The sequence below is a fragment of the Mauremys mutica genome, chromosome 6 (assembly GCF_020497125.1).
Source record: "Mauremys mutica isolate MM-2020 ecotype Southern chromosome 6, ASM2049712v1, whole genome shotgun sequence".
NCBI classification, from domain to species: Eukaryota; Metazoa; Chordata; order Testudines; family Geoemydidae; genus Mauremys; species Mauremys mutica.
Window position 1 is genome coordinate 27,465,458 of NC_059077.1, and position 8,649 is coordinate 27,474,106.

The window sequence follows — 8,649 nt, forward strand, 5'->3', positions numbered from 1 at the left end:
TCAAAAAAAGTATCTGCTTTCTTTGAAGTTTTGATCTTTTCCCCCTCAAAAACCTAAAGTTTTAGGAGAGATTGGCTGAATTTTTCAGGTTTGGAGGGTTTTGCTTTGTTTTTTGAAACAGCAAGTTAAATTTCAACAGAAATATTTTAGTGACAGAGATTTGATTCCCCATTTTTTGTCAAAATTTTCCATGGTAACAAAAACCCATTTTCCAACCAGCTCTATTTTCACATACATGTAAATAAAAGAAGAAACTGACTCACATCAGTACTCTGTCCCTTTCTGCCATCTTGGGAGTACTAAATCACTTAGATGATTAAATCTAACAGTAGATCAAGGGGAAAATTTCCTCCATTCAATACAGATATTGTTTAGTTTTTCCATGTATCCAGAATGAAATAAATTCATTAAATGAAGTAATAGGAAACTAAACAAACAAACAAAAAAACAGACTATTTCTCAAAAGTGGTGGCAGGATAGAGAGATCCATGTTCTGTCTATACTTGGCTTAAAGATGCCGGATACAACCACTGATTGTCAGATATCAAGCCTGTTACACCTGTAAAACTCCTTACATACATTCACAGCAGCCAGTCTATATACTGTTGCTCAAGCAGCGAGCCAATTTTTTGGGTTCTGCAGATTGCTTTGGTTAAATAGAGAAATTGGTGAGGGAGAAAGTATTTCCTTGATGCAAACCTGTTTGTTTACAAAGAATGTACAAAATCCAATTTCCTTGAATACAGCAGGAATCAAACAACAGGAGACAATTGCTTTGCTAACAGTTCCAAGCCTCTTTACAGCCAGCATTTTGCCCAAAGACTCTCTCTCAGCCTTGCACTACTGGTGCTTTGTGGTTGTCTTGGCCTTTTTGTTGCTTATATCTCAGCTCCCGTGGCATTTCTTGCTGCTTCTCTCTCACACACAGCTCCATTGCTCCTGCATTTGCTATATCAATTCCCATGGAAAACACTTGGGCCACATGGTTCAACTTCTATTCAAGCCTTGTTACGTGCTTGTGTTTTGGGTGGTGGCTCCTATTGTTTCTGCTATCTGGTTCCATGAAGGAACACAATTGCTTTTTACTCTTATCCTGAATAAAAGGCACCCGTTATACTCACCAGCTGGAGTGAGCTTTAACCCAGCCCATAACTAGTTAGATGTACTGGTGAGTCATAGTGTTTAGGACAAGAGGCTTACATCAGCTCTCCCTGAACCAGTACAGTCTGCAATGCTTTCTTCCCACTGTGTCTAGAAAGCTTTACATGTGGCACTCACAGCAGTTCAGTTGGTTCATCTAGCTTTATTCCCCAGCAGAGTCTCTTAATTTCTCCCCCATCCCTTAATTTCTCCCCCATGGTGCACCATGTACCAGTATTCCCATTGCCTTCTATAACCTGAGTCAGGCATCCCATAGGACAATTTCTGCCTGTGATAATACAAGGTACCTCTTCAGCATGCAGCTACAGCATGCAGCTGATTCCAGAAATGGGTGCTGGCAGACAGGTTGCCAGGAGGGATTCCTTTAAGGTTGATACAAGAAGAAAGTAATAGGTGCCTCATGCCCGAAAGAATGGTACTGACTGACAGCCCCATTTCAGAGCTTTCAGCGGGAGGAAGAGAGGTGCCTATCTGGGTGAAGAAACAGTCTTCATGCAGGCAGGAAAGGAAGACATCACCAGTCACAAAAGTAACTTTTTCTTTTACTTTCAGGAAACAATTAAGGATCCCCATACTGTCTTTCCTGTCTCCTACCATAGAGCTGTGATGGCCTCTAGTTGCAAACAGGATGGAGAACCAGGATCTGTAGAAAGCAATTTGGGGTGGAGCAAATGTATGTAATATGAGCCTAACACTAATTCCTGCCAGGAATGGTCCAGTTATTATTTAGTCCTGCCTTAAGTGCAGGAGACTGGAATAGATGACTTTTTGAGGTCCCTTCCCATCCTACTCTTCTAGCAGTCTATGGTGGCATTCTTCAAATGGAAGTTCTTCAAGCACTCCGTCAACCCCACTTTCCCAGAACTGTGTCCTGTGATTGTTAGGGGGCTCAGTGATCACTCACTCCTTATGGTACTTGAAAGTGACCCACTTTATTATGTGTCCAGTTCCAACTGACTGTTCATAACATCATGAACTTCTGCAGCACCCCACCAGCAGTAAACCCTCACAGGCACATACCGAAGTACCACAGTCATTACGTTGCTTGGGGCTGACCTAAAGTCAGCATTCCCTTTGAGCACTGTTGATGGCCATAAGGTGTGCATTATTATCCTTGTCCTGGGCTGTTATTCTGTGGACCATGAGATCATAGTGTCGTGATTTAATACTCTCCTAAATTCCACCTATCACTATTTTCACCTCTCCCTTCGCATCCATTTTCATATAAAACTGGAGGCCACTGTAAAAACCTGGTAGTACCAATCTATTCAGCAGAGATCTATGTTAGTAGGGGCAGTGATACAGAATGGGGCTGAAGGTCTGGGGGTCAGTACATAAGACTCCCATAAAGGATCAGTAGGTGGGACTAATCCTCTTCATTAGGTGGGGAACAGTGTTTTGGTAAATACCCCAAATGCCGTGCTCTGAGCAAGAGAGGCCAGTACAAGAGAGCCGGTGGTTCAGAATGCTGTGATACACCCATGCTTGTAAGGCAGTGTGTGTGGGAGGACACTCAGAACAAAGGACAAGTGACACAACTAATCATTTCCTGTAATGGACAACCCTGCAACAGTTTTATCGCTCGGTGCAGAGGCAGCTCTGTAGAGAAAAAGAGAGACACACTATGCTGTGCAGCTGCATGAGTGTTATTGAAATCAGTAATTACAAGCTGCCAGTCACAGCTTATCTCTGGGGGGAGAGCAGAATTGGAGGGGTGGGGTGGAACATGCCCCCTACCATCTGCTGTGGGTTTACATTAATGGATTGTGGGTTGGAATCAAACGTAACTTAACATGATTTCAGATTTTTTTCCCACCATACCTAGAAGCACTTCACAGGCAGTGAACTTCCCTGATTGCCCACGAGCCAGCAAGATGCCTAGTCATTCAATAGTCCCCGAAAGCCTAAAGCCCACAGAAATAGTGACATGGTTTTTCCCTGACAAACACTCCTGCCAAAGGAAATCACATCCTCTGCATTAGTGGTTTTCAATCTTGTTTCATTTGCAAACCCCTAAAAATCTTTGAGTGGAGGTGCAGAGCCCTTTGGAAATCTTAGACAGTTTGTGGACACCTGGGGTCTTTGGACCACAGGTTGAAAACCAGGGCTCTACATACTCCATGCAAAGAGATGAAGCTGGGACACTAGGGGGCACCTGCCAGGGATAGCAGCCATCCTCTTGGTGCTGGATGGTTGTGTGTGTGCGCACACACATGTGCACACGTACACGCGCACACACAGACACACAAATATATGTCTAAGAGGAGGGCTGAGTCTCCCCTGTGCATTTATAGAAACAAAAAGGGAGCTCACTTTGCAGCACTCGCTGCAGATATGGCAACAGTGGATGTGACTCAGGGAGGATAGGGCATTTTGAACAACCAGAGCTGGCCTTAGAATTTTGGGGAATATTTTCCCCAGCCTCTTCTCCAATATAACCACTTACTGTCCACAATTGCCACATCGTGATGTGCATGGCCAACTTACGGATTTTGAAGAGGGTCAGTGAGATGATTCTGGGAGTGATGCTCCAAGCTCTAACCAATCCTTTAAAAGGACACAGGAAGGAAGGGGACAGCTCTTTCCCAGTTTCCGGCAGCTGAAGTGGAACCTAGTTGCACAATCTTACAACTTTTAACCAGTTTTGGCTTTCGAGACTATTTTCACAAGGAAAACGACTGGGAACATATTTTAAAAAACAGAAGCTGACATTCTCCTTTCCAGGGCCCAAAGGCTGGCTCTGTTAACAAGGGACTCCCATGAGCTTTCTCCGGCCAGCTCATTAGTGGTAGGATTGGTCTCAGCTTCCTGGAGACAAGCTGGCACCTCCATCTAAATCAGAGAAGGAAAAGCCCCTTCCCTGCTACAAAAGAGGACTCAAAAGAACATCTAATGGAGGAGAAAGCATTCAGAACTGATATGCACTCTAAGTTGTTGGCTGTACAAACGGCTCTGGCTGACCCAGCTCAGGGGCCAGCCTAGCTAAAATTGGAGTAGGAGAGAATGCTGATGCTGTATTGAGTCTGCAGAACAGAATCAAGCTCTTGGAGAGAAGAGGAGTAGTTAGGGTCTCTAAAATTCATGGGGTGAGGCCCAAACCTGCTCCCACAAAAGTTAATGGGAGTTTTGACATTGCTTTCAATGGGAGCAGGACTGGAACCATGGACAATTGTGAAAGAAGGAGCAATGTGAAAATAAAAAAAATAAATCCCTGAGACTTTAGGGAAAGATAATCTGACTGTTGGTGCAGAGTATCAGTTAAGGTGCTTAAAGTCTGAATGGACTTAGTAACAGAGATATAGTTTGTGGGCCCTTTCTCCCCTCTTCAGGGCAGGGACATCACACAAAGAGCCTAGTTATAACATTACACCACTGCCGGCTGTTGAAATGAATGCCCAAACAAACACAAGGAGATTAATACATATGTGTGACAGAAGAATAATCACATAACACCACAGAAGGAAAGTACATACTTTCTATTATATTTAATAATATACTGTCAGGTATATCTTTTCCTCAGGTAGGTATTTGTAGATGTGATGAAGTCATCTCAAAATTTCTCTTAGATAAACTAAATATATTGAGCTTCTTTAGTCATTCACTATAAAGGCATGTATTTTAACATGCCCATTCTTATGCCTTATTAGTTATTTGTCATATTATATTGAGCTGCTCTGGCCCTTCAAAATGAGAGTGAAAACAGCCCAGATTCACTCAGACTCCCCCACTCACACAATGAGCAAAATGCAGAGATGTTGTGTATAAGTTACATCGTGATGAGTGAGTATCAGTCTGAGTGTAAATAAGTCTAAGGCCTTGTCTGCATTAAAATAATTGATATACACCAGTGAAAATTAGTTACAGAGGCTGGATGCACCAACACAAAGTGGGCTTCATTCTGGCATAGCTTAATTCAGTCGGTTACCAAGTTCAGTGACACTTGGATAAACCCACTTTATGCTGGTGCCACCCATTAATTAGGGATTAAGTCAATGTAGTTACAACACTGGAAGTTTTCTTAATGTAAAGAAGGCCTAGGTAAATCAAGAGGGACTCTGGTGCTGATGTAATTTTTGCCTTCCTTCAGTCCCCTCACCATGTGTATTATACTAACTTAGTGTCATCTTTAAATCTGGCCCTGTGTATTTAGGAAGCATGTTACAAATAAGAGTGCTCTATTCCCTAAGCTTTGCTTCCTCTCTCAATTAGTTCTTGATTTAATAATGCTCAGTTCAAGGGATAAGCAAAGTTTAAATAAAATAAGAACTGACATTAAGACCTTTTGGTCAATCTCTAATAATGTACTTTTCTGGACTACTGTGAGAACAATTTGTAGTGAGCCACTGAACCCAGCTTTGGACAGAATGTTGCTAGGTCTCTGGCAAGCCTTTCTACAAAAGGCATATCCAGAGATATTTTTTTTTTTAAACAGAAACATTCTTAATGTAGGTGTGTGATACTGAATGAGAAAAGAAATGGGATTCTCATGTAATAACTTCTCAGCTGATTAAAGAGAGTTTATCAGGTTATTATTTGTGAAACAAGTGCCATGTAAATCTTCATGTCTTATACGCAATGCTTTATAGAACATATCTATAGTGCTATAAAGGGCCTCAAGCTTGCAAACGTACACTTGAGTAACTATGTCTTATTGAGGAGGTTTAAATGCCCGTTCATAATTAACATATTGAGTTGGATAATCATTAACAGAATTCATACAAGGTTATTTAATATAAACTTCACCACTAGGGAGCACCAGCATACAAACTATTTTAGACTTCCCATAACAAAAGCAAAAAATTAACAAAATACATCTTGCAAACTCAATATTTTTAATGTAATTTTAAAAATTATTCATATGGGGACTAGGTGATGCAGGACTCAGTGGACTAGAAGAGCCTGTTTATTTGAGGTCGTAAGTTCTGTCCAACCAAGAGCTGTGCTGTAGCATCTGTGAAATTAGCTGAAGTTTTCTGCCCAGGTCCTACTGGAGTGGCATCTTTATTACTCTCAAAGAGCCAAGAGTATTGGAAACTGAACTACACTTTCTATCCTACATGTGGTCCTTCTAGGACAGCACAGGACTAAACAGTATATCTGATCTGTAGCTATAGAGAATTTCAGGCTGTTAACCCGGCACTTTTCACGAACACTGAATTCATTTTTAATATAGTTGCTTTTATCAAAAAGCTTGTAGCACTAACAACCTAGTCATTGCACTACATCTCACGGACACCATATATTGCAAAAATATTTGATCTGGGCAATACAGGACTTTTAAAAAGCCATATAGAGAGCTTGATGCTACCTCCTTCAGCACCTTGTATGAGACTCTATGGTGAAAATTCTTGTTATTAATATAACCAATACACACTTCCAATATGGTTTGTGTACAATATGCACCAGGGCTGGCTCCAGGCACCAGCGGAGGAAGCACGTGCCTGAGGCGGCACATGCTAAGGGGCAGCATTCCATCCATTCTTAAAATATATTTGGGTAATGATCGTGTGTTGAAATCTCTTTTTAATACTCGCTGGGAGGCACATGCAGTGGCAACAAGTGCAATTCTGGAGTCCTACTCAAAGATTGTGGATGCATTAGAAAGTATAGCTGAAGACCAATCTCACAAAAGGGAGAAACTATATGAGAGGCAGAAAACATTGCAAACAAGATGCAAGAACTAGAGTTTGTATTCATGTTGACCATGTGGAATGAAATTTTACAACACTTTTACCACACAAGTCAAGCTCTCCAAGAAAAAGAATTGGATTTGAAAACATGTGCAGACCTCTGTCAATCATTAGCAGACCACTTACACACTTTGAGGAATGATTTCAAAAGATTTGAAGACATATCAAAAGATATCTTGCCCGATATTAACTACAAAGAAGCCCAGTCCCGTAAGCGAATCAGGAAAAAACAAGCAAATGATAGCAGTGCAACAGAAACAGCATTGAATCCTAGAGATACATTTTACGCATCTACTTACTACTCTATAATTGATACACTTGAAGCTCAAAGGAAGAGGAGAGGTGAAGTGTACAAAGAAGTATCAGGTAGATTTTCTTTTCTAAATGATATGGACTTATCTGATGAATAATATTCACAAGGTTCCCAAAAGCTAGTTGACTCATACCCTGTTGACTTGAACATGAATCTCTGTGGAGAAGTATGGCAGTTCCACTGTTATGTGCGCAAAGTTTACTGAAACAGGAAAAATGAAATTCAGTCACATTGATCTTCATGACAATACTGAAAGACAGAATACAATGTGTATTTCCAAATATAGAGATCGCACTACGTATTTTTCTAACATTGATTATTAACTGCTCCGTAGAACGCTCTTTTTCTCAGCTGAAAAGAATAAAAAACCCTCAGAGAACAACTATGTATCAGGACAGACTTAATTCACTTTTCCTAACTGTCAAGGTGGTTAAGCACCGGAATAAATTGCCTAGGGAGGTTGTGGAATCTCCATCATTGGAAATTTTTAAGATCAGGTTAGACAACACCTGTCAGGGATGGTCTAGATCAGGGGTCGGCAACCTTTCAGAAGTGGTGTGCCGAGTCTTCATTTATTCACTCTAATTTAAAGTTTCGCGTGCCAGTAATAGACTTATAGAAAGAGACCTTCTAAAAACCTTAAAATCTATAATATATAACTAAACTATTGTTGTATGTAAAATAAATAAGGTTTTTAAAATGTTTAAGAAGCTTCATTTAAAATTAAATTAAAATGCAGAGCCCCCTGGACCGGTGGCCAGGACCCGGGCAGTGAGAGTGCCACTGAAAATCAGCTCACGCGCCGCCTTCGGCACGAGTGCCATAGGTTGCCTACCCCTGATCTAGATAGTACTGCCATGAGTGCAGAGGACTGGACTAGACCTCTCAAGGTCCCTTCCAGTTCTATGATTCTAACACCACAAAACCTGAGAAAACGCAGAGCTGTGGGTGAAACTCTGTCTTTATCCCACCATTGACCAGATATGTTTATCCAATCCATGTTCAACTGAATCTTCCTCTTATCTGAATCATGGTTACATCCTCCAACATGAATCCCTTCCCAATCATTCCCCAGTTATCCAAAGCCTGCTTAACCATTTTTGATGTCCCTGAAGCATGTAATTGAAATGAGGCTGTACAAGGTATATCATAATTGCTGTAATATCTAGGCATAGTGGGATAGAGTTGAAGACAGTTACAGGCTCACGTCTGAATTTCTTGTCATACACATTTTAAATATAACATACATTGTGTGTAGCCAACAGATATAAATCAGATACTTTAAAAATCTCAGATTCTGCTTCCCATAACTCAGAGCAGAATTTAGCCATAACATTTTTGTCCAATGGGACCCACATTAGTTGCTATGCTTCATATTCCTTGTTTTCTCTGTCAAGCTGGATTTGCAAACAAGACACTTTTCACATGGAACTCTTTGTAAAGCATCCCCCAAACATACCCTGTGCTAATCCTCACTTTGTGGTT